Here is a 27721-nt window from a genome sequence, read left to right as displayed (position 1 = left end):
TTTTTATGATGCCTTTGGGGTATCATTACAAATATTTTTATGTGTTTAAACTTAGGAAAGTAAAATTAAGTAATAGCTTCTCAAAGGGAGCTGTCAACTCTCTCCTGAACAAAAATCTTTGTTTTAAAGCAATCTAGAGATTTATATCCCTAGTAACCATAGAAATTAATCTTAAGCTTTAGGAAAAAATTGCATAAAATGCTCTTTATTTAATTAAAATCAGAGCTCTACTCTTAGAAATAAGGACCTTCTTTTGAACAGAAAGAACTTTTCACAGAGGTAAAACTAAGTGTTTTAACTCAAGGTGGCAACTTTTGTGAAAAATTAATCAAACACATTTAGGTGACTCTTATAAATTGCATGCCTAGAAAGTTAGATACTTTATTGGAAAGGATGTGCTCAGGAAATACACTTGCTGAAAAGTTTTTGTAAGAAAGTAAAGCACACAGGATCCAAACAGTATCTGCAGATTATTTAAGTGTGAGCAGAAAAAGAAAGCAAAGAAAAGGATTTAACAATAACAACAGAAGAACCACTGACAATGGTACTCACTTCGTTTTTAAGAAACCAAAAATATCATTCACCCTGCCTTAATGTGAGGATCATTCGCAAACAAGAGCATGAATTTCCCTCTTGTGATGACTATCACATTCTACTTCACGTGTGCTAAAATGCAAGACATGGTCTGAATTGTGCCTATCAGTGTATGACTAAGAAGTTTGCTGGAGACTTAGGAAACCAGTCGGGGGCATCCAGGCGAACCAACCCTGCTCTTGGGTATCAGGCTTTAACGGAGCAATCTGAAAGAATCTGGGAAGTTGGGGGATGCTAAAGTCAGACTCCCCAGACATTTGACATTTGTAAAACGTCAGAGTTTTCAAGGCTTATGATATTCAGAATTTGATGAAGTTTATGTGCTACCAAATTTGATGAACTTGCATGAGATTTAAAACCTAGAGCTTCAGGTTTCTTGCTGAATAATGAGCAATTTTTAAAATTGGCCACAACCTACTTTCCTAAAAAAACTCCACCTATTTGGGCTTTCCTGAAAAATGGATAAAAATTTAAAAGGTTAAGAGGTTAGTATAGACTAGGGAAATAAAGAGATGGCTGATTATCTAATAAAACAAATATTAAATATTTGAACACTGCTTATACAGCATTCTTCTAACCACCAAATAAAACCCAGACTACAAATGTTCCTGCTTTCAGACTATCAAAATCTTTGAAGAGGCTGAATAGGTATTTCTCCAGATGAGTTTAGGCACCGCTAAGAATTCTAAGCATTTATTATTATCGTTTTCTCCAAGCAACCCCACTTTTGTTTCCTCCCCACATCACCCACAACCAATCTCACAAAGAGAAAAATACACCAAGCATTTCAAGAGACTCAAGACTTCGTGGTATATATATATATAATGTGTTATAGAAAGGATTGGAAAATCATAGGGAACTGCAAAGTGCAAGAATAGATGGTTTCCACTGTATTTAATAAAAACTATGGAATGGTCACCGGGATAATTCTAAAAACTTACCTAACTCTGTGGTCAAAAAATAAAACAAAATTGGGAGGAGGGAGGGTAAGAACTTGATTCAACTATTTAAAATGACATAGCTTACTATCTTCATTTTAGGCTATACTTCTCTAGCAACTAATCCCTCAATTTAATAAGCTATATAAAATGTCATCAAATTGTTTTTCACTTTAAATTCAAGTTATGCTAATCAACAATAATACTAGAAATTTAAAAATCTATTCTAAAGCATCAAAAGAAAAAATTTTCTGGTTTAAAAATAATCTCAAAGCACAATACTGTATTGAAGTTCTTACAATATTGTGTTCAGTAAAACCAAAATATCAACATTCTATTAAAGTATAGTTGGAATACCTTCATTACCCTCTCTGCTTTTAACACTCAAGAATTTATTAAAGATACAAGAGACTGGTTTTCACGAGGTACACAAGAACTGTAAAGAGGTTCGTGGGCATTCAATCATTAACAGTCTGCATGTTTTCAACTCTTCTCCCTCTCACGCAAAAAAACAACACTCTTTTCTTGCACCTCCTCAGCCTCACATCCCGTAGTAGCTTCCTTTAAGATATTAAATAACAGGCAAAGAAAGCATCACACTGGGGGTTACATAACCTAGGCCTGAAAAGTTGTTTTGGGGTTATATAACAGATACAAGTGTGCACTAAGGAGATGATACAAATGCTATGAAGTGAAAGGTAAAACTAATCGCAGGAGTGATAAAAAGTATTTATTAAGCACCTATTGGTACAGAGTACAGCAGGGGAGTATTCTGTACAAAGATATATCTGGGCTTACCAGTATGCCGTTGGGCAAGTCACTTCTCTATGCTTCAATTTCTTGGCTTTTAAAATGAAGGAATTGCATATTTCCTGATCTCTTAGATCTATTCTAGCCTCCCCTCCCCAAACTCCATTACTTCTTGCATTTAACTGAAAACTGAACAGTGTATTTCAAGTGATTTTTTTCATATCCAAGTTTTGTGGGTACTGTGCTTAATTTACAAGGGAAAGGATTTAGCATTTGTTTCTGATTACCTACTATATGACAGCGCATACTACATATTTTGACATAGCTCATTTAATTTTCACAACAATCCTCTGATATTATCAATTCACCTATTTCACCAGGAAGAAAACTGAGGTTTTGCTAGAGTTGGTATTCAAACCTAGATCTGTCCAATAAACTGTCCGTGCTCCATCCATATATTATGGGGTCTCCCAATGCAAAAGAACAACAATGTATTGAATCATCCACCTATGAATTAACAATGAAGCACTGTGTGTGTGTGTTGTGAGTATATAAAACCCTACACTGGGCACTGTGAAAGATATACCCGGGTAAGAAGTATGCCTCTCTCCATGGAGCCTACTTTCCATGGCTAAATCATAAACTTGTATGTCCTGAATTACAAAAGGCCATTAAAAACCTCCCATGTGCCATGAAATCAAGGGAAGGAGAGATTCTTGTGGATCAGGAAAAATGGTGACCTTGGAAGAAGGGCTGAAGAAGAGGGAGATTTGATCAGTTTCAGGTAGGGCCCAGTAAAATTTATTTTCTTCTTCTTTTCCCCAAGTGCCTCAAAAGATTCTAATGAAGAACCCGGTCCAAGAACCACTGACACAGGGACACGGGAAAACGGTTAAGAGCATGAACTTTGGAGTCATATGGTCTGGATTCATCACAAGCTCTGACGTTCACTAGCTGTGTAGCTGCTGCAAAGTACTTAACCTGATTTTGCCTCAGTTTCCTCATTTGTAAAATTGAAAAAATAGTAGTACATACCTCACAGGGTGTGTTAGGATAAAGTGGGTTATTTTATGCAAAGGCCATCTAGTAAGAACCAGGTGAGTGCTGGTAGGCCCCGAGTGCCCAGTTGAGGAATTTCTGGAAGTTAAGGGTGCCAAAATGTTGTTTTTTTCACAAGTAATGGTGACAGATGTGGCAGCTTTTCTTCTTTCATTTATATTTTAATTATATATTTAAATGCAAAAAAAAAAAAAAAGAACCCCAACAACTTTATGTTAGTCCATGTCCAGTGAATTTTTAAAGGATATAACACAATAAAATTCATTTTTAGGTAAATTAATCTGTTCAGTAAACTGGAAATGTACAATGATATACCACAAAGTACTATCTGTCAATATACATGCTATGAGCAAACAAAAATTGCAACCAGCCTCTCACATTCTGATAGTTCTCCCATCTCAGAACATGGCCTGGGGTGATCCTGTGGATCAAGTTCTTGCACTGACTAGATGTCTTGATTATGAGTGCATCACTGTCTCCTGAAGGCAAGGCCTCACAACTGATCACTGCCTCCAACCTCTCTGAACTACTACAACCAACCCAACATCAAGTCCTACAGAGATTACACCTTAAATGGTGCCTAAATGTAACCTCTTCTGTATACTATCTGCCTTAACTCTGGGTTCCTCACTGGTGCTGCTGCTTTTGCAGTCTCTCTCTTCTCTAACCCAATATCTAAATTCCTGCATCATTCACTGAGCTAGCACAACCCTTCATATTAAAAAGGAGGAGCTGAGGCCTGGGATATTTGTGCTATTTTAAAATTAGTAGCTTTTGAGCATCATTCTCAAGCTGCATATAATAATGATGTACGCTATACAACTGTGGGTAGAAAGACTGATATTTTATGTTTAATCCTTCCCATGCTAAATAATTGTTGTACCATAGGTTTAGAAAACCGCCACCACCAGCTACATCAGACGATGTAGGAGGCTAAAATTTTGTAAGCTTTAAGCACTGAAGATGCACAGAGCACAGATGCTTGAAAGAACTAGATGGCGTATGGCAGAAGCAGTGATTTAAACACCCTTTCTATAAGATAGGGAGAAGATCTCTTCATACTGCCAAGACAAATTAGCCTGCCTACATCTGAGAACGGCCTAACTAGAGTGCTTGTCAACGAAAGAGTTGATTTCTTAGTATTTTATACAGAAATGAATTCCATAAAACCAGAATTTCAACCAGAACATTTTCTGAGGATTAAGGTCTGCCATCCTAGATCTAGAACCCAGATTGGCTATAGGAATGGATAATCACAGACTTAGGAGGATAACTGCTCAGACTGCCCCTCAGGCTCCACAGAGCCGGGGATCTGTGAAGACATAGAGATGACTCTTCCCTTCCCATATCTATACAAGAAAGCCATTTGGTGTGACTTTAGGACAACCTGACCTCTGATTTAGCCCTCAGAGGCTCAGGCTGAATGTCCAGGATTAGTGGATGATATAATAAATACAGTGGACCATCAGGAGAGAAAAATTAGGAGTAAAAAGTCACTGTTCAACTTAGCACTGGTGGACGAGACCATCAGTAAATCAACAATAAATGCTGATTTACTATTTTATGAAAACTAACTAAAATATCAAAGGATAACTAAACATCTATTCACTCATCTAGTAGTATTCCTATAACACTATGTACCAGCACAATTACATTGTCCTACATAGGTTAATTCATTTAATTCTCATCATCAACCTTATAAGGTAAGTAGTAATATTTTACACATGAGGAAACTGAGGCACAAAAAAGGTTAAGTATTATGCCCAACCGTCACTCAGTAAGTAGCAGAGCTGGATTAAAACCCAGAATCTTTGTTCTTAACTACTGTCTATATTGCCAGCTATGCCATGAACTGCCTGAACACAAATGAGAAGATTTGCCAATAAAAATGCGTATGCTGGTCCTCAGAATCACCCTATCCTAGCTTCTTGTGACACATCAATTAGGCCTAGAACAAATTCGTGCTTTGCCTGCTGAGTCAAACTAACATTAACTTTATCTTCTAAAATACAATGTAAGGAGACAATATCCTTATGGACAGAGACAGTGTATTTACAGGTATTTACCTCTGCAGGTCTGTCAGAGAGAGAGGTACTACTATCAGCCAATGTTTTTTACCTACCAAAAAAGGAGCCAACTAAGAGTCTAATAACAATATTAACCAGAAAACTAAAACTTAATCACTCTTTCACAGAAAGGGGAGAATTCTCACTCCACAGAACCTCAATGCATATTGTTCTTCACCAAAAATTTACTAATCATTTAGAGATTTTTTTTTTCCATTTTAGAATAACTTTTCTCTAGAGGAAAGCCCTTTCAGCCAAAAAAAAAAAAAAAAAAAGACAAATAGATTTGAAATGACTCTTCAAAACAGTTCTGGATGAACTATATAAATGGCCTGAATGAACACCACAAATAATAATAATATTATTGCCTATATAGCAAAAAGGTCTCCCATACTAGAGTTGGTATACTTAACATCATCCATTTTTTCGTACCTTCAATCCTAAGCACTATATCTGGCATATAGTAGGTATTCCATAAGTAGCTACAGAGTCAATAAATAAAAGCAAAGGCAAGTGTTTGAACCGTCTATAATAAAGGCCATGCAAAAATAAAGACTTCATAATCTCAGATTAAAACACTGTTCTGTGATACTAAGTCCCTGGTAAACAACACTACTGTTAGAACAAAATGATTAGTGGATATAATAGGCAGCCAGGACATTTAGGGAATATAAAAAAAGAGTTCATTTATAGACACATGGGCATAAATTAGTATATTTGTACCCTATCCCCCCAAATTAGGCAAACAGCAAAGTAGTTTAAATTTTAAGGAAAAGATCTATGTTTTATACTAGATGACAACCAAAGAAAAAGATTTGTACAATGCGAAAACCTAAGCACTGGGAAGACCATGGAACTTCCATTTCCCAAGGCATAAAGGAAGATACTCTCTATTTCACAGAGCTTAACAAATATGCCAAAAACATACCACCAGGCCAAACTGACATATGAAGACGTTAAAGGTGCTACTTCTTAGCAGGCAGATAGCAATTTAAGGCTATCATGAATTTACATATGACAAAATTTCAAAAATTTGCCCCCAGTGATTAACAAACTTTCCTTAAAAGATTTTTTCTTTCAAATTAAAAACATTAGCTTTATTAATACTCAACCCATTTCAAATTTGAAACACAACTCTAAACCATACCTTGTGGAATGGAAAGCCATAATTGTAATGTGGAACAAAACCAACTGAAATCAGTATAAGAAATTTGAAGTAAGAAAATACTTTTTTTTCCTAGGCAGTAGTATAAAACGTATGAAATTACAGTAGTAAGAAGTCATTAATTTAAATTATAGAGTGGAATTGAAGACTTCAAAATATTCATAGAGTTTTTTTCAAAGAATTGTGAAAGCAGAGAAAAGTATGCCCTGTTCTGGAAAAGCTTACCTTTCAGAAAAACAGCACTTAGCTTGTACGGTTGGTTGCCTGGCCGTTTCTGGCTGTGCCACACTGCGTGGCAGCAGCAGGACAGCTCCCATGGAGCCCAACACTGAGTAAAGGTGCATTTTCGGGTCCACAGGTATGACACGGGCTGCTTTCTGCACAAGCATTCATTATTTAACAGTTAAGCCCATTTAATTATTAAACCTGAAGGGAAATAGAGGAACTAAGTAAAATTACCAGTATGAAAGAATACTCTGGCAAGCAATTTACGGAAATTTCAACAATGACCAGGCAAAGAATCACTAGGAACATTACCTTCAAGTCAGAGGAACTAACTAATAGGCACTCAAAAACATGTGCCAAATTAAAGAGTAAAAAGGGATGTTCGCCCAATAGGGGAAAATGGCTTTTCAAATTTAGTTTGTTCCAAATAATATGACAGCTCAGAACAGCAGTTCTTCATGGATTTCGCCCCACTGCCCACGGTCCAGATGGGTCACTATCCCCCGACCCCCTGCCATGAGGATGGAGTCATAGGAGTGGAGGTGGGACAGTGCATACCCATCTGAGCCGAGGGCTCAGGATCTATGTATCTATGATCCTATCTTCAATGGGATATTAAAATGGATTTCCCATTATTTTGTGTTACAAAAACACTTTGCCTCTTCAACTACTTTTTAAATTTCTTCCTTATAACTTTATTTTCTGCTTATAGTGGAGAGTTTGTAAAATATGCAAAATATAAAGAAAATAAAATCAACCCATAACACTATCACCTAAAAATAAAGTTTTTCATCACACTGATGTATTATTATCCATTTTTATGCACATATATCCTTTACATAATAGAAACCATATTATATGTACAGTTGTATTACACTTACTTTACTCAAGACCAAAATGAGCACTTTCCCATATAATTAAAATTTCTTCTGAGAAATTACCTAAATTTAATGGCTACATATTTCATCATTTAAATTTACCATAATTTAATTCTCTATTTTTTGGATAACTATGCCATAATGAACATCTTTTTGCTAAAGCTGTTATAACAGTATTTTGGGGCACGAAAGAAACCATTGTCTGCTTTTGTAATTCCTTGAGATAAAGGCTTAACTGAGGAATTACAAAGTAAAAAAGTAGAAACATTTTAAAATCTTGACACACATCACCGATATGATAGGAACTCATCTACCTCAGCTTATCCTAGTCCTTAGGACACAGGACACACTGCATGTAATGTATAATTCCTTCCCATTATCTGTCTGTTCAGAAGACTGCCTTTTAAACCAGTAAACGACATAATTATTATAACACAATCAAATCCGATTCCTTTCACCTCCAGTTACTGTTCATTTTCTACATACAGGACAAAATAAGACTTCAGTTTCCTCATCTGGAAAACGAGGGCATCAGACAAAATGACTTCTAAAGCCATTTTGGGTTCTAACATTTTATGATTCTTATCTTTCATTGTGCATGTGGTTAGGTTCACAGGACACTGAAAGAAAAATAAAATGTAACCTACACACTTAAGCCTTTGGCTGTTATTTAATCATGTTTCTCTTGGAGCAAATCATGAACAATAACTCTGCAAATTGGAAATACTTAAACACAATTGCCATAGTGTTTTATAAAAGAAAGATAACATTCACTTCTGGTATTTAAATACATAACCTAGTTTTTGGTTTTCAATTCAGGCTCCATAAAACTAGATGCCACAGCTGGAAATTCTGATTCAAAATTATGACTTCACAGAAAACCAGATGCTATATCGAAGATAAGGTTTCTTGGAGAAGTTTAGCATTTTAAAAGGCAATTGAAAATCTGTATTACATTTTCTCCAGAAAACCAGAAACCTCCATGATACTACGAAGCATTAAGACTCTGCATATTAGAGAGGCAAAGCTGCCAAAATGAAGTTCATTTTTTTTATTAATAGCAATGTGACGTATTTTTATCTGGTGCCTACTCACAGAGCCTATAGTTGTAATATACCCCCAAATATCTGCCAGATAACTAAAAAACACTATAGGCAAAAAGAAAGAAAATAATGCTATTTTTTTTTCATCCTATGGACATTAGTATAAAAAGTACCAAAAAATATGCTTGTAATGCCCCATCTGCTGTCATTTGGAGAATTCAAACAGAACCTTGTTACTTGAAAAACAGTAAAAGTTACCTAACACAATGTAATTGGGAAAACAGAAAAAAAAAGAATTTAGGGAAAGTAGAATTATTATGATGTTAGCAAGACTGCTACTGAGTCAATAAAAACTTTAAATGTTGAAGAACATTTTGGTTCATTAAAATTAAAATTAACTTCATAGCATAAAACTCAATTCAGGAATAAAAATATTTTGCCTTTTAGAACTTTTCAAAGGAAACCAAAATGGTTAAGAAATTTGGAATCAGATTTTACATAAAAAGTTTTTCCTTCTTATTCAATGTCATTGAAATATTTATTGAGTTCTTACTTGATCTTCAGCTGAGGAAACTGTGGTTTTAAAAAAAATTAGACATAGCTCTCTGCCCTCATAAAGCTTGCAGAAGCAGTCTACAAAACTATATTAAGATGAATTTCTAATGTGTTCTTGGCACACATAGTATTAGGAAAACCGACTGGTAGATCCCTAACTTCCATATATCCTTTTCTTCAATGGATCTGTCTGAAGATCTGCTGTGGGCCACAGCATGCTGCTTCCCCTTTCCCACAAGCCCTTTATGATCACCTTTCTCCCACTTCATGAAGGAAAGACCTAGCTCTCCCCAAACCTGAATCTTACTATGGTGCATGCTCCCAGATATAAACACCTCTAACAAAGGGACAATGAGAAGTCCTGGGTAAGCTGACAGGGTGAAAGATTCTAATGACTGGATGACAGATCCTTTCAGAGCTGAGGGGTTCCCAATTTCTGTCATGAGACACACCAATAAAACTAAATTTTGATGCCAGTTTTGGTGGGTAACTCGGAGGAAGTTCAAAGAGCTGAACTCAGTGCTATACCCACACTCCCTCTATTCTTGTCGATTTATTTAGGGAAACAAAATTTTTAGCTCTTACGTCTATAAGAAATGAAAACTAAGGATGGAATTGATATTAAATGCTGTCACATTCTAGATAAAATATTCATCCATTTGCAAATGACCTTGTTAGAAAACAAGAACCTTATCCATCATCCTGAGAGGCTTTTCCAATAAAGCAGTGTATTTTTTTGTTTTAATCCATGTTCACTAATAAACACTGTAAAGGTAACTCAACACAGAATAACTCAAAACAGTAACTCAACACAGAACCCTTACAGCCTTTGAGTCATCATTGGTCATTTAAAAAATAAATTTCAAACTGTATATTTATTTCTATTGCATAGAACTATGATAGAATGATCAATAGAGGTTTTCAAGGATAAGCAGAGATAGGATATTCTATGTGGGGTAAGTGAAATGGAAATGAGCTCAAGGAGAAAAAGAAAGGTTGCAAAATTTATGACTTTCAAAAAGTTTCTAAGAGTTTTTTCTTTTTTCCCAACAAATTGACTGTGGGTATCAAATGTGGTATTTTGATTCTATTGGATACATTTAAAAGAGTGATAAAATGTTCCACTTTAAAATGTCAAATTTTATAGTAGAATGGAAATTATATCCTTTGCAACTATTTAAACTTAGAGTGAAAAATTATGAATGCCAGCTTGAAATACATACATATGTAAGAGGTTATCTAGGATTTTCAAAATTCGTTTGGGGATACATAAACAAAAATGTTTAAAGATCAATGACTTACATTCTGGTAGGTTGGAAACTGCTGAACAAAAATTTACCAATAATTAAATAATTAAAATTATACAAAGTTCTCTGAAGCAAAAATATAAGGATAGCACCAGAGCCTAAAATAGAGGTGCCTACCCTAGGCTGGATGGAAAGCCTACTGTAGGGTAGTGTTAAGAGGACAAGCACCAGGTCTGCTAACAGTCTCAGTATCTATGATAAATGAACAAAAGGGATGTTTGAGTTAAGAAGTAAATAAAAATAAAAAGGTGGCTAGGCAAAGAACTGGGAGGTAAGTATTTCAGAAGGAGGAAACAGTAAAGGTGAGGGCTACGGGAGAAGAACCCTAAATGTTCAAAGTCCCAAGTTGGATCCTGCCATGCTTTAGTAATCTGTATTAAAATTTTTTGTTTGTTTGCTTAAAAAGGTAACTGGGGGGCAACGGTGGTTTAATGGCAGAGTTCTTGCCTGCCATGCTAGAGGCCCAGGTTCGGTTCCCAGTGCCTGCCCATGTAAAAAAATAAAAATTAAAAAAATAAATAAATAACTGGGGTGGGACAAAGTAGTTTAATTCTTTTTTGTTGTTGTTGTTGTTGATTTCAAAGTCTTTCACAATTTTCCCTAGTAGTGTAATTCTTGCCTGCCATGTGGGAGACTCAGGTTCAAGTTCCAGCCCATGGACTTCCCCAAAACAAAATAAACAAGCAAACAAACAAAAAAAACCCAAACAACAAAAAATTCAACAAATGGTGCTATAATAACAGGATACTCACATGGAAAAAGAATGAAACGTGACCCCCGCCAAACAGCATAAAAAAAAGGAAACTGGAAGGAAGTGTTTAAAGCAGGGAAGTGACCTTATTTGGATTTGTTTTTATGTATTTACTATCTCTCAGAAAAAAAAATACGTTGATGGGGGGGTGGAATAGTTCTGTGTCCTGACTGTAGCAGTAGTTATACAAATTTAACATCTATGTTAAAATCCAGAAAACTATAAAGCTAAAAAGGTCAGTTTTACTGAATGTTAATTTTTAAATAAAATTTAATTTTTTTGAAAAAGCTAACTGCACAAGTACACATGGACTCTCCTAGCACCTTATGCTCCAGTCTGGAAAATAAGCATTCCATACTCCCTGCATGATTACCTTCTCTCATCTACTGTGCCAGAAGACAGATCCCAGAACAAAAGATGTTGGCCATCCTTAAGCAGAAGTAAAAGGTATTCTGAGTCCATGTTTAGAGTATTTTTTATTTAAATACTTGCTTACCTCCTCCCATCACTGCTTAGAATTAAATCAAACCTGACTGATACTTGCCTTGGAGCACAAGACATAGAAGTGACAAGGTAAAAAGCATCTGTTCTTAGGACTTTCTACTTGGGACTTATCTTTGAAGCCACTGTTGTTTGCTCTTTGTTTTCGTCTGTTCAGAGCATCTTATGTCTCATGTGGGCCTTTCCTTATACCCTATTTAGGCTGCTCTGGAGGATAAAAATATCTCTTGGGACTGCCCCCACCTATCACTGATGCTATCTAGACTATTTCCTAAACTTATATCATCCCAAACGTAACTTTCAAACTTGGTGAAAATCCAGGTTTTTTTATGTGTTGAAGTAAGAAACACAAAGAAACTCCACTTTAACTATACAGATTATAAATATGAAATTCACTATAAATATGAATTCAAAAGCAAAGACTGAACCCAAACCTTTGGGAGACACAGGACAGTAGATCTTAAAATGTCAGGGTTATTCTGAAATTCCATAAAGTGTTGGTGTACAACAAAAACAGAACTGAACTTAGAGTGAAAAGACTCCAATTTAAATTATCACGGCTCTGTTTACAATCCACCCAGATTCTTGCCAGATGCTAAACAATAAATATGATAAATATGTTAAAAATAACATATAACAAATAGTAATAAATGTGTTAATGAAGTATGTCAGATGGTGATAAGTATTATGGCTGTTCTTCAAAAGACACTAATTCTGACTAGCTTTCAAAAAAAGGGAGGGGAAGGGTGATTTTGCTAAGGTGATCCAACATACATGAAGGATGAGTTAAAATACTGGGTTTATCAACCTCAGCCCTATGGACATTTTGGGCTGAAAACTTAGTGTGGGGGAAGCTGTCCTGTGCATTCTGCAGGAAGTCTAGCAGCTCCCTGGCCTCTACCCACTAGAGGACAGTAGCAGTTCCCCAGCTTTGACAGGAAAAATGTCTCCAGACATTGCCAAATGTTTTCTGGGGGTAAAAGTGCCCCTAGCTGAGAATCAATGGCTTAAATGAGCAAAACACGGAAGGGCAAAGGTACAGCTGGGCCTTTGAAGCAACACCCTCTTGATTTGTGATCCTTGTTTTCTCTGCCTTTTAGCTTCAATTCTCTCATTGCAACTCAGCAATGGAAACATAGCCACCAATAGCTCCTGAGTTTTATATTTCATAATCCAGGCCTCTGGATAGAGAATGACTTTTTTTCCCCACTGCCAATTAAAAAATATATTCTAGGGAAGGATTCTGATTAGCCTAATCTAATAATGCTGGTACTACCCTTGGTCTGAGGAGGGGAGTTATATGGGAACACAACTGCTCTAACTGTCTACTAGAAGTGAGGGCTGGGATCAGTTTCCATAAAAAGGAGGGTGCTGCTATTGACAGAAGAAAGGTGGTTCCACCATAAAGGTATCCACTACAACCAATACTAATTAATAGACACAGCAGGTAGCAAACAGCCAGGACATTACAAGTTCTTCATAATATTTAAACTGGAGTTGTTTTTTCTACTTTGGAGGCATATTGGTTCAGTTAGGCACCCTGGGAAGCCTTTGAGTCCACTGGGAGACCATTATCAGTTTTTGGATAAGTGGGAAAGCAGAGTGCATTAATATCTAGGCTTGGATGTTTTCCCACTGATGTATTTTAAAACTGAATTTCTAGATGACACATTTAAGTAATCCACTGATGAAATTTGGAAACATTAGCATTACTATGTATTTCTCATAGACATGACAAAAGACTAACAGCTGGTATGCTTTGTGGGCTACTAACAAAACATAATTTTAACATGTGATTCTGCCTAAATCAACTGAAGACCATAACTCAACAACCATTGTCCAATTTGTGGGCTCACAAAAAACCAAATGTTTGCCTTGAAACTTTCCAACTGGGTTCCGAGAATAAAATCCAGGGATACGATAATATACACATCAAATGGACATGAATGCATTCAGTTAAAAATTTAAAAAAAGAAGCAGTTTAACTTAAAATTGTTAAGACTTTCCCAAAGACTAAGAGGAGATAGGAGATAAGAAATTCTTCTTTGTTCTTACTAGCAAATTACAAAAAGTATGTTCTTTGTTAATTAAAGAAGCACCTATACCTTGGAAACGGAGATGAGAAAGTGAATAGCCTCTGACCTGGATCTCAAATCTCAGCTTTGCCTTGGGCAAGTCAGAGGCTGGAATGGGTTTCCCGTTCACCTGTGACCTCTCTGTAGAAGAAGGCTCAAACATCTGATTACAACTTACCCCAGAAGAAGCACCCTACTCATAGAGCCAGGGGCCAATTATAATCAAAGGAAGGACATAGAAAAAAGTGTGAAATAGTAAAGAGAATGTAGGGATTCCAAATTGCACAGTCATCAAGGCTTCTCCATGGGGGTGTGGGGTTCTACCTTGACTCTCTGCTTGGTTCTTGGATCTTACTGAGTTATGGTTTGTTTGGCAGACCATGTTCATCAGTGAGCAAGACAAAGGACTAGCAATATTTCCAGTCTTTCAGTAAATTAATTAAATGTGACACCTTAAAAATCTCTAAAATCCTGACATTAGTAAAAATCACATTCTTACATTTTAAACAGACACCGACAAAAAGGAATGACCAACAAGAAGATTCTTCACCCTCTATCAAGTAAAAAGTACCCCAACCAACAATCACATCTTCACCACAAACTGGGATATCTCTTTGCCAATGCAGTAATAACTTGCTCAGTGACAGCAACTAGATAACCATAAACCTCTATTTTTTCTCATAAAAGACTGATGTTCAATCTTTGCTTTTATAAATGACACGATTTCTTCCCATTTCAATATGAGGATAAGGGTGTGATGAAGACTTCGGATTTGGGAAAGAAAAATTTTAAACAGGCAGATACATCAGAGCCAATACTGGGGGTAGAACCTGAGACTTCCACTTCCACTCAGGGAGAGAATCCAGCCTAAAGGATGATCAACCCCTGGACTTCAAACTCCTTGAGGCCAAAGGCTGTATCTTATGACTTCACTGCATCAGGCAGCACCTGGGAAGGGGAAAGTATTAGGTAACAGAAAGTGTTATTGGTTGAGTGTTTCTGCATGGCTCACATATTTAAAAATATACAACTAACATGGCAAACCCATTATTCCTCAGATACAAGTAATACTACCTTGACATAAGGATAAGAAAATAAAGTGAGTTTATTTAAAGTTGAATAAGTAACATAATAAGCAGTAAATAAAAGTAGATGTAGCATCCAGAGATGGCAAGATTCTGTGAAGGCAAAACTTGAATGACTGAATGTTGAAAACACAGTCCCTGGGGCATCTAAAATCAATGACATCTCACCCCTGAGAGGATCTTCCATGGATCAGGGACACTTGCAGATTCACAAATCAGAGAAATGATTTCTCAGTCTTCTCACTGAAGATGGGAAAGCAGTTGCATAAGAACTGCTTCAGTTCTTTTGTTTTCAGTTCAGCTTCAGAAAAATAAACTTCCTCAAGCATAAATGTCATTATATCATTCCTCTCAATTAAAAATTTTTAGAGTGAGGAAAAAACAAAATTGTCACTTGGCTCTGGCAGAAAGAGCTGAAGTTTATTTAGATGGGATTTTATTAATTTTTAAGGATCCTGCCACTCCTACCTTTCATTATTAAGAATCCTGAATGGATGATCCATTTTGTCCTAATTTTTCAACATCCATTGATTCAATCTTAAACGTTTACAAGTGGGCTTCTCTCTTAACCCTGCACTGAAACTATGTTCCACATGCTAACCAATGAACATGGTCAAGGCTCCTGGCCTTTACTCTGTTCATAATACTTAACTGACTCATTAATCAAAATTCTTTCTTCCTCTGGCTCCACAGGATTCCTATCTATAGCCTTTACTCTCTGAGAACACACAGGTACAGTTCCTCGCTCCTGGGCTTCTCTCCTCTAACTTGATCTGTGGAATTCATACATTCACAAGGTAGAGTACACAGCAAATGCTGACGAAACAAATGCTAGATAAGTTTTGCTGAGTGAATAGGAATGATCTCCTATATTCAATGTCCAAAAATCACCTCTCCCAAATAGGCTTTCTCACACTAGCCTCATCCAACTTCAGGACCCAAACAATTTCAGCCACTCCTTAATGTTTACTGCTTTTCCTATTATTGTCATGAAAATATACTTGAAGTATATTTTTATTTATTTATGGATGCATATTTTATGGCCCACTACCCTTATGACATCTATATTAATAAAAGCTAATATTTAATGAACACTTATATGAGCCAGACCCTACTCTAAGTATATATATTAACTCATTTAATCTTGCAACAACCCTTTGAGGCAGGTACCATTCTAACCCCCACTTTACAGATGAGAAAACTGAGGCAAATGGAGGTAAAGTAACTGCCCAGGCCGGCACAGCTAGAAAGTGCCAAAGCTAAGACTTGATCCTAAGCAGACAGGATTCCAGAATCCATGTTCTTAACCAACATACTATACTGTTTTTATATTAGTCCATTGGTTCTTTTGGATTTCGAATTTATCAAGAGCAAACGTTAATTTCCTCTCACCTATTTTTTTTCCAATGCCTAATAGAATGGTCTGGAAAAAGTAAGAGTATACTTAGAGAGTACTATATCTATATCAGTTAAGGAGGATTTATACTTTCATTGTACTTCCTTTATTCCTTCTACTTCATTCACTATATTCATTCAACAAATGTTGCAGGTTGTTCTTGTTTTTTTGTGTGTTCACCATGATCAGGTACTGTGGGTAGGAAATGGAACAGGATGTGGTCCATGCCCTTAAGAAGCAAAAGCACAGTAGACAGTCAGCAGTTCAATAAATTATATAGCACACAGCTATGGGCTACATCAGTTCAACCAGGAGACAGGCAAATCAAGACAATTTACTCAAAAAATGTATATAAAAATCAGACTTTAAAAACTATGTGTAAAACATGTTGGTGTACCAGAAAGAACTTGGGGTTTTAAGTGACAAAACCTCGATCTGAATTCCTGTCCTGCTGCTTTGGAGAACAAACGCAGTCAAGTCAGAGGGTAACATCCCATTTCTAAGATAGGGAGGTCTTTCTAAAAGGATTGTTGAGGATCTAGGGAAATTGACTAGCAAACTGGAAAGCTTTAAAGAAATACTACTTATGACTCACATATTTAGACCTTATGCGAGCCCATAACAACAGAGCCCAAAAGACTACAAAAGTCTATATTAATAGACCAGAAAACAGTGTCCTCTCCTATAAAAATATCACTTCTTCGAGGCTACATTCAAATAAGTACAAATAGCAGCCAAGTCCAGGAATATAAAAAAGAAAGTAAAGCTTGGAGCAGTGAGGTTGCAGAACAGTGGCTCATTTGGGTGACAGGAATCTGGGGGAGGATGAAAGCAAGGCAGAGCCAGTACTGAACATTCAGGCCACAGGGAGTGAGCAGCAGGCTCCAGCCCAAGCCAGGCCTTGTGCAGGATGCCAGAATACAATGGGGAGAGGGGGGTGCACTGCATACATCCAACCTCTGATGGGAAAATTGAGTCTAGCTGGAGGGGCAAACAAACAAATTAATAAACAAACATAAAAACCCCAAGCCAAGCTAAGCGCCATGAAGGAGACAGCTTCAGTGGCCCACACATGAGTTTCTGAAAACAGGACTAAGAAGAGTTCTGGCTTGTGTGACATTGAAGGGAGAGAGAGAATCAAGAACACTTTCCATGGACTGGATTGTGGTGGGTGGGTAGGTGAATGAGAGGATCCAAAGAGTCTCTCTTTAGTTCCTAGTTAGGAAGACTCATCTTCTGCCTTCTCAGTAAAAATATTAAGAAGCATCCAAGGGGGCCAATTATAACAACAGAATCCTTAAATTATGGGGACAAGAAGGAAGTACAGAAATCATATTGTGCAAATATCCTTGAGCCAACGGCTCATGAAGACATTCAGCCTAAGGTATGGATCTGTAATCCTCTTTAAGTTTCATTTTCCCCATATTCTCAGGCAGTACATTTGCACAACCAAACAAAACTACTTCTTTCCCCTAAGACACAGTCTCTAAAACTTTCAAAGGACGGTGAGACCTAAAAACACAACTTTTCAAAAACAATACAGCATACTAAGAATAGCTAGCTGTAAAGGTTCTAAAAAATTCAGTCTAATAAATACTTCAAAACATTTGCTTTCAACGCTAATGGTAATGTGAATGATTGTGAATATTAAATAGTGAGAAGAAAGAGATTTGACTTGCATAGGTGACTCTAAAAATTGTGGCCATATTCTGTTTGTTTTTTGATTTAAGAAAAATTCGAATTGTTAAGGTTTCTGGATAAAATTTAAGTATTTTGAACTGGCACTGTATTCACGGCAATTCTCATTCAAAGATTCATCAGATCATAAGCCGACTTTACTTAAAAAGAGAAATGCTTTGAAGTATATTTTAAGTAATACACACTGTCTTACAGCGGATATCAGTCTGATTGTCAAATGCAATAAAAACGTATAAAGAGAAAAACTGTGAGATGTGTGATAAAAGAGAAAGAGATTTGTTTTAGCAGTGTCCATGTACTTTTTAAACCACCTTATTAAGGATACAAAGCAACTGGAAATTATTTGAACTATTAGTTTCTTAAGTTTAAAAGAGTAAAATAAATTATTTTTCATAGCGCAAAAAAGAGTTATAGTCAGCAGCAACATGTTAAAGCCTACTTTAAAAAAATACTTACTGGTATGACCCCCTCCCCCACACCATGCAGTCTTTTCTCCAGTTGCAAATTATTGATTTGCAGACAAAAACAAGTATGCAGAAAACATGTGATTATAACGTAAGCTATAGCTGATACAAAAGCTTTTGTGATGAGAAAAGGCAATATCTCAAATCTGAAAAGGTAAAACACTAAGTAGCAAAAATGAATCCTTGAAGAACTATCAAATCAAACAAAAAATAAAATTAGATATAAATTTAAGTTTTAGACTGTGGTCAATTGAGGTCTAGACAAAACCCTATGTTTGTTCACTGCCTAGTCTCCAGTCTGCTCCAAGTTTGAAAAGGTAATTGAACACAGTCTATAATTACTGGATTAGACACAGATGGGCTCTGTACATTTCAGGGGGGAAAAAGCACTGTTTTGATTCATTTTATGATTGCCTGTAAGGTCAGACTTTTCAAAATGTACTTTCATCTGTTAAATGGTTTCTCAAATTCCCTGAGGTATATCTTCAATAACTGTGATGTTTTAAGCAATTTGGGCCTATCAGATCCTGTCTTTGAATGTAACTAGCTGCCCATTTTCTAGTATTATAAATGTACATGTAGGTTAATTGCTACATCTCTTACATATTTTCTGAAGTTGCAGTTATGGGGGGGAAAACTGAAAAATTGTGCCCCTTTTCTGACAGGAGCTGGTTGCACTGACAAAAATTTTCACGCAAGGGAAAAGAAAGTTAGCTATTTAATAACTAACAAATAAGTGATTTTGTGTCATTGAAATTCCACTGGAAAATATTTTTCTAACCAACCCAAATGAAAAACAGAAATAAGGATATATCGATATTTTGGATGTAAAGTTGCAAATAACGTAAACTTAAATTTCTTGCAACTAAATAATTTTTAAAACATAACATATACTTCCCTAAAATTCTCTGCATTTTTACCTAATAACTATAAATGGCCAACAAGTATGTCGTCTGTGCTAACGCAAAAAAGAAAAACTACTCCCTAATCTAAAAAAAGAAAAACCCTAAACATAGCATTCTCTATCACTTACAGTAATAACGATGTCATTATAGAGCAACGTATTATACATTCATAGTGGAAAATAACATCCAACTTGTGGAATTGGTATTTGTAGTGCCTAGCCTATTTCCAAACATCCCATATCAAAATGATTTATTCAACAAGAATGATACACAAAAAGTGAAATATGAAAATTTGAGGCACACTCAAAAACTTTCTGTTAAAATGCCACACACAAAAAGTTTTCTGTGCTGAGTACACTTAACCTCAGAAAGTGGGTTCTTGGACTATGGTCCCAGTTTTAGAGACCCCTCAACTCCAGCAAACCACCCTTCAGGGAGAAGCTGTGGAAATCTAAAGAGCTGGTTTGTACCAGCAACAGTGGGGTCGTGGGTGCCTTTTCACTCCATCCCTCACTGTCACAATGTCATGGCATGACATCAGGCCCTACTTTCTTTAAAAAAAAAAAAGAAAAAACTCCTTCCCAATTACAGATTTATTTTCCATCCCCCAAATTCACTTTGACTAGCTACCTTGTCTCCTCATAGAATAGAAACACCCTCAAACACTAGAAAAATAAAAATAGAAAGACAGTGTAAAATAAGGAATAATTACAAAAAGTACTACTCATGTTTTAGAAAGTTGGTTTCATGGTTTTCTTCTTTACACATAGGAGAAAGGGAATTCACAGCAACATAATAAATAAAACCTAAATTGATACCCTCTCTGAAATCATATATATCTGTAGGAAGTATTTATACTTGAAACAGAAAAAGGCATCACTGTTTTCAAGAAAATGACACTCTCTGCAAGATGCATAAATATGGTCTATTTATAACCCACCTCCTCTAGTAACAAAACCAAAGAGTCTCTAAACCCTACAGATAACCTTGTGTTTTTAAAAACATCAGATTAGGCACCAATATGAATAAAAGTGAAAATCTTACAAGGATATAGAAATTTTTACATCACCATTTACATAAATACAACTACCATCTTTTCATTTATAAGTGCCTCTAAACTGCTGTTGCAAATATAATCCTTTCACATGCATTAGGAATGTGGCTCTTAAAATAAATCTATTATAAGTTTGTTTTGTCTATGAAAAATGAATAACTGTCCTATTTTACATTCACACACAGTTAGATTTTCCTGTGACAACTTGCTTAACATAAGATATACTTATGCTGAGAGCAGGAACAGAGAGTACCATGTAAATACTGTAGAAAATTATTAACAATTTCCTTCCTTACTCTCCATAGAGCTCATACACAAAACCAAGATAATATCAGAATGAGGCATTTGCACAGAAGACCATGAAAGAACTTTGGCCTTGTTATTGTGCTGTTTTATACTCTTGAAAAGCTATAGAAACTGAGTGCAACAAGTCAACCAAAATGATAAAAGCACACAGGAGGGGAGTTTCTTTAGGTGAATTTAAATTGGATGCCAAAAACTTGTGCTTTCGAGTAGACTATAAACACAGAACTTAAAAGTTTTTGAAAAAGTTATACATGCTATAAATTAATTCCTTTTGCTGTCATTCCTTCCTTCGTTTCAATTCCAATGTCAAAGAAAACATTTTAAAAGGTTATAATATGATAAATTTGATATTTACAATTCTGCATCAACACCTAGTTTTAGCTTAGCTCTAGCTCACAACCAACTTTACTTACACACACATGCACTTTATAACATTAATGTTTTGAATAAATCATGAGCTTAAACCATGAAACTGACTATAAGAAACAAAAGAAAGCCTGGAAAAAATTTTGTTCTAGTCTTTCTCAAAAAAGGCCTTTCCCTTTTCAAACAATTTACATGATGTTTTATGGTCCTTTTAGAAGAGAATTATAGTAAATGGCACTCCAAATGGGCTGTGTGAACCCACAAACCACTCCTCATAAAAACTGCTATAATTTTCCAGGACAGGGACAATAAAATATCATACATAAACCAATGCTAAATCATGGTGTGACCACAGTTACAAACACATTATTTTCATGAAAATTAAGCATGATAAAGCTGACGAAGAAATACAAAGAGAAAAATCCTGACAGATTTGTCTGAAGCTATTTAGCATTTAGGCAAGTTTTTACAGAATTTTCCTCCACTTTCTACATTGCATGAAATACAGGTGCTAATCTAGCATTCAGGTTTTCATACAGTAGTACATCTATTTTCAACATGGGATTAAGAAAATAAGTAACTTCAGCTGTAGCTCAAAATATATATATACTCAAAATAAGCAACCTGCTATCTAAAAATACTTTTTTTGTTTCTAATCAAACGCTAAGCTTTATGGAAGGTTCTAACATTTTCAGGAGATGCATTTCCCATTTCAGACCACTAGGGAACTTAAATGTCTTCCATTCCCAAATCAGTAATTTAATAGTTAATAGGACTAACATAAAGCAAAAAATGAGCAATGGGTTCCCTACTTCCTAAGAGAACCAAATTCATTATCTGTAAAACAGCTGAGAAGATGGGAACAATGTACAGAGAAAAGAGATGATCAAATGGGATTTTTAAAAGACTTAAAGTAGTTCAAATGTATAACTGTTTAATCACCATCTACTCTGAAAAACTTCCCACTCTCTCATTCTCCATGGTAGGATTATTTAACATTAAAATGTAAAAACAATCCTCAAACCAGGCTTTTCTAACTCGGGGTTGGGAGAGACGGCAACACCACAATGATATAGAAAATAAAGCCTGCCTAATACAATTCACTGCAGCTGATCGCAGCAGCTTATTGCTAAGTCAGGCATAATACTGAAATTAGGGTCGGTGAGCCAAGCCAAAATTTCTATAAGAGAATATCACTAACAGAGAGTAATCTTGGTGATGCAGTAATAATGGTAAAATGAAATAGCATTTTCTGTTTAAATCTGTTACGATTAATTACGCTTAAGGAGAACTATTTAAAATATCTACAACATTCCTTAAAGCAAAACATCGGAAGAGACTGGAATGAAATAATATAAGGGTCTGAAACAAGCTGATATGAACTTTTAACAGATATATTTTACTGCTTTTCAGATTCTTATATTAAAATGGATGGTTCATCTAGAGTAATATATTGTTCTAAACTTATATCGTGCTCTTACACATAGTTCAAAGCTCCCAACCCTTTCAGCAGAGTAATGTTGATTAGCATTTCAAATTTCCAGGAGGATGTCAGTGATTCAGTTAAATCTACTAAAACATAGTAAACAGAAATTTGTTCTCCTTCCTTCCATACACACACAAAATAGAAAATAATTTTAAAACAGTGAGCTAGAGAACAAAGTCATCAGATCATCTCTTATAAAAATGGATTTTAAATATTTTTGCCTCTAACTCAGACTTTTAAGAAATAGGCACATAAAAAAACTATTTATACTATTAGATATAAAAAACTAGTCACTTTTAAACAGTGTGCTATTAAAAATGAATTCATTATCTTGAGGTTAAGTAAAGTTTCATATGATAAAATACATCCTCACATTTTGTTCAGACAGCCTAGCAGGCCTTTGTGCTGATTTGAAATGCCTTCCATATACTTAGGCCCCAAATCAGAGCTTCCCCAATGGAATCTGTGGAGAAAAAAATACTGATTGAAAAAAGAAGACTGTACAAACAACACACAGTTCCAAGATAAATAATTATATCCAAAATGACAAAACTGTTCTTCCAGGTTAATCAAAAGACTCCTGCCTAGTGAAATACATCTTTCAGAAAATATAAGATGTACATATGTCAAACATTTACAATTAAAATGATCTTTAGGATTAAAAAAAATAATTTATCAGCCCAAACACAACAATGAACAATTTAACTAGTCTTACACATAGATTTGAAGAACCTTTGAGGCAGTAAAATAACTTCACTCCTTCCTACAAAATCTGACCTACCTCTTCCTCCATTTACCAAAGTCTTGCTACCTATCCAACCCACCTCAACACCCTTCTATCACCCTTACTGGACTCTTGACATTTACCTAATACGGCAAAACTCTCATCAGCAAAAAGAAAAATTTACTGAATTTCTTTAGCTCTACAGCCTGGTTTCCTTTAGGTCCCCATACTGACATGTCTTTACCCCCGCCCCCAGCAGTATGGGGGTACAAGCCAATTTGCATGGCTGGCTATACAGATGTATTATGAAGGCTTTACAATTGACCACGCAAACACAATACCACAATGTAGGTCAACTTTGGTACTCAACTGCCAATGTGAAGCTTACAGGGAAGTAAACTACAGACATAAATCTGCAAGGGTAGAATTCCACCCAATGATCCTAAAATTATTTCAAGGAATCAATCTCCAAGAATGCATCATGAAATCAGAAGAGCCCAGTTAAGCTTTAAAAGGAGGGAAAAAGAAGAAAGAAAATGAAAGAGTTTGGACGAGGCAGCAAAGGTTTCACCAATCATTATTATATCATTGAGAGGGCTCAAACTACAGATGAAGTTAGAATACAGAAGATTGTAGAGAAGGTATTTAAAATTATTAACTGATCAAAAATTTGTAGTTGTCATTAAAAAAATACAACTTAGCAATTCAGTTCAGAAAGAATATCCCCAGGAACATACACATCTGTTTAATATTACAAGCCAACTGTCAACATCCTAAGTGAAGTTTTAATTTAATATTTTTTCTTTCTTGATGTTTTACCTTTAATCAATGCCTCATGAGAGTATCAGCTTTCTATAAGAAACTGTTAAATATAAAGAAATGTTATTGTAGCATGTTTATAAAATCATAGTTCGAGAACTTTTTATTTTTCCAAAGCCTAACCACAACTTAATTATCTGCAGGACATTCCAGGCTCACAATTGCAAGCTCCAGTTCCCAAGCAATTTTAAACAATATCTACTGTACAGGACAGAGGGTACACAAAAGACCACAACATGGTTACATTTCCAAAAGTCAGCATTAGGCCCTTTAGACATGGTTTTTATTTTCATTAAACTATATTTGTTTCCTCACTAATCATTAAATGGTTTTCATCACTATCGCCTGTTTTTCTTTCACATGTCAGCCGTTAGCATCAGTGTTGGTGTTCATAGTAAATAAAAAAGTGACCCACCCAGTTATTTTTAAATAAACACATATGATGTCTAGTTCAACGAGTGTTAAGGGATTCGGCAACATCTCACACCCTGAATACTGTTCTATTTTAATCCAGACTCAAAAAAACTTAATGGTATAATAGACTCCTTTAAGTCAGATTTCAGCTTCATGCCTGCTTATGTTATCGGGCACACAGATTTAATCAGAGGTTCAAGACATTTACACCGGTAACTGGAAGAGGAAGAAGAAAAGACAGCAAGTTCATATTGCTGACCATGATGGAAAGGAGTTGAAAACACTGCCAATTCCTACAGATGGATGAGAGAAGTAGCCTGATGGAAAGTAACATGCCAGAAACTGACCTAAATGTGGGGGAGCAACTAAAAGAACATTCCAGAACTTCAGAAATGATTCTGGGGGAAGAAATGTGTTTAAAAAGGAAAAAGAAAAGGATTGCTGTATATTCTCAGGTGTTAGGAGCAAGTTTTAAATATGGGAAATGTGGAAGAAACAAAGAAAACTCCATAAAAGTTAGTAGAAAATAACTGAAATAAACAGGTACTAGAAAAAAATGATTCAATAAATAATATGGAAAACTATCAAGAAGTCAAAAACTTATATTGGTACAATGGACCCACTAGGGTTTTCAGAAGAGCAAATTATTTTAAGTCCAAATAAATTCATTTTGGAGTTTAGATTAACTGGCCAGTAGATATACAAGACCAGAAAGACAGACAGATAAACGCATGTGGGTACTGCATGCGTGCTAACGGCTGATGTGTTTATCACACACTTTCAGGCACTTCTCTGTGCCTGAAATTCATACTTTCCTCCCTGTTGTTCAGATCAAGTTAAGCAGTTTACCCACAAACCACCACTGGAAGGTGGAGGAGCCCCACGGCAGAGTCTACGCCCTTAACCCCCATGCCGCACAATAGCATCCCAGATGACATCATCTTTATCAAGGAGGAACAGGTCTGACTCATGCTATTTGGAGGGAGCCATATCCCTAACTTCTCCACAGCATCTCTCTCTCTGGCCCTCTTCCTCTGCCCACTTTTCAAATGTCTTTACCCCGGAATTATTTCTAAGACTTCTTTTCACCTCGTTTGAAATTTCCCTTGGGCAACCTCGCTCTTTCCTCAAGGCTTTAATCTCCACCTACATTCTGATGTCTCCTCAGTCCACAGCTCTGGCTCAGAAACTTTTCCTGAGGTCTATTCTATATCTACAACCTCCTGATATTTCCTGATGTTCTACAGGTATCTCAAATAACTAGAAAACCAAACTCATCTTGACTACCCACCCACCTATCCACAAGGGGAAACCCCAGTCACTCCCAACCACTTATTCTTATCTTCTATATCCAACAAGTCTCAAATGTTGTCAAATATATCCTAACTCTGCACTGTGGCCCTATAGTCTCCAGCTGCTTCAGGCTCTCATTCTGTCTTGACTCGATCTGATTACCGCAATAGCTCAACTGATCTCTTAACTGTAGGCACCAATGGCCAGCAGAAGGAAGGATGTTTTTTAAAATACATGTTTGATCATGTCAGTCTCCTGTTCAAAACTGTGGCCTTCAGGATAATGCCAGACTTTTCCCATTCCAGGGCAATTCCATTTTATCCTTCAAGGCTCAATTCCAAATTCCCCTCTCCTGGTAAGCCCTCCCTCCACCACCCTCCCACTGAATTCACTTCTACTTCTGTGTCCAAAAGGACCTTTATATCAGCACTTACGATATACTCTATCTATCTATAAGGCTGTCTTCTCACGAGACTATGAGTTTCTCAAAGTCAGGGACTGTTTCACTCATGTCTGTACCCTCAAGACCTAGTTGCATGCTCAATAAATGTTTAGTGAGTGAGGAAGTGAATGAAGAATTCATTCAAGATACACTCAATTAAAAGCAATATTAATAATCTGTCAACAACAGTGAGAAAAGGCCCAATTTTGAGTGCAATTTATATATACTGTAGGCCACCAACATCCATTGTACACCTTTTGCTGCTGAAATAAACAGCAAAAAGGGGGGAAAAACAGGAAGGGGGTGAGACTTGACAAGTAAAATCTGATAGGTAAAAGAGTAAAATCATTTTAAAAAACAGAAGTCAACTAGATACTCCAAAACATAGATGGGAGAATGAAGATTCTTCACCATGTGGGAAGGAATTCTTTCATTCCAGCAGCATTAATCAGGACCTCATAGGAGTATTATGTTGTATATTTATGAAAAGAATAAAAATTTATAAAGAGCACAAAAATAAAAAATAACAAATGCTCCTTTTTGAAAAGGCCTGTATGAGAAAAATAAGGCTTTGGAATAATTTAATCAGGAGAAGCAAGTCCTAAAGGCAATTTAACTTGTTGAAGGGTTATTCATAAAAAGGTAACCAAACAGCTGTTCTCCAATTTCACAGGGAAAAGAATTAGAGGAAACTGATTTAAATTTCAGTATGAAGCTAAAGGCAAGCAAAATGAAGAAGTGTTTGAGGGAAAACTGTTAGTGATGAAAAAAGCTAAATGGAAAACTGGATTTTTATGGTTTTTAGAAGATGGAAAATCACCTATGTTGATTCTTATAATTTGGGGTCAAACTACTAAACAAATATTTGAAAAGTGCTTCTATTCATTTATTCAGAATTCCATGCACCGAATCCCTTTTGTAGGCCCAACCCTGAGCTAGGCACTGGCAACACAAAGATGAGTAAGATTTGATGCCTGTCCAGTCCAGATAGTGGACTGCTAGGCACAAGAGTTACTATGGAAAATACAAAGACACATCAGAAGAGAGTAAGACTCTCTCCTTTTCCATCCTTCAACATCAAGAAGTAAACAATATAGTTTGGGAGACAACTCAAGAGCACTTGGAAAATTAAGCAATGAGGTAATTGCTAAATAAAAACACGAAACAATAATGCAAAAGATGCCACAAGCTACTTAATGAATAATACAGCTAGTAAATGCTTTGAATTCAGAGGAAGGAGACTGGTGAAGGCTAAAATACGCCTTGAAAGATAGGTAGAATTTGAGTAAGTAAGGGAGAGTGAGAAGTTTGGGCAAGGAACTAGCAGGAGCCAAACAAGGAAGCAAGATGGCTGAGGGCCTG

At 36.0% G+C, this 27721-nt stretch overlaps 1 protein-coding gene across 4 annotated transcripts in view; it reads right to left on the bottom strand.

Moving 5' to 3' along the window:
- STX18 (syntaxin 18) overlaps positions 1 to 27721 on the bottom strand; it is a 143258-nt gene that overhangs the window by 93332 nt on the left and 22205 nt on the right. The window contains exons 2-3 of one of the 4 annotated variants that reach the window (XM_077136371.1): positions 24211 to 24253; positions 23041 to 23130 (exon numbers count right to left, since the gene is read on the bottom strand). The exons of 2 other annotated variants lie outside the window; for them this stretch is intronic. The gene's annotated coding sequence lies outside the window, so the exon portion shown is untranslated. The remainder of the gene's footprint in view (positions 1 to 23040; positions 23131 to 24210; positions 24254 to 27721) is intronic. One more of the 4 variants, XM_077136373.1, reaches the window with a different exon arrangement.

This window comes from Tamandua tetradactyla, chromosome 19 (assembly GCF_023851605.1).
Source record: "Tamandua tetradactyla isolate mTamTet1 chromosome 19, mTamTet1.pri, whole genome shotgun sequence".
NCBI classification, from domain to species: domain Eukaryota; kingdom Metazoa; phylum Chordata; class Mammalia; order Pilosa; family Myrmecophagidae; genus Tamandua; species Tamandua tetradactyla.
This window is presented reverse-complemented; position numbering and strand designations above follow the sequence as displayed.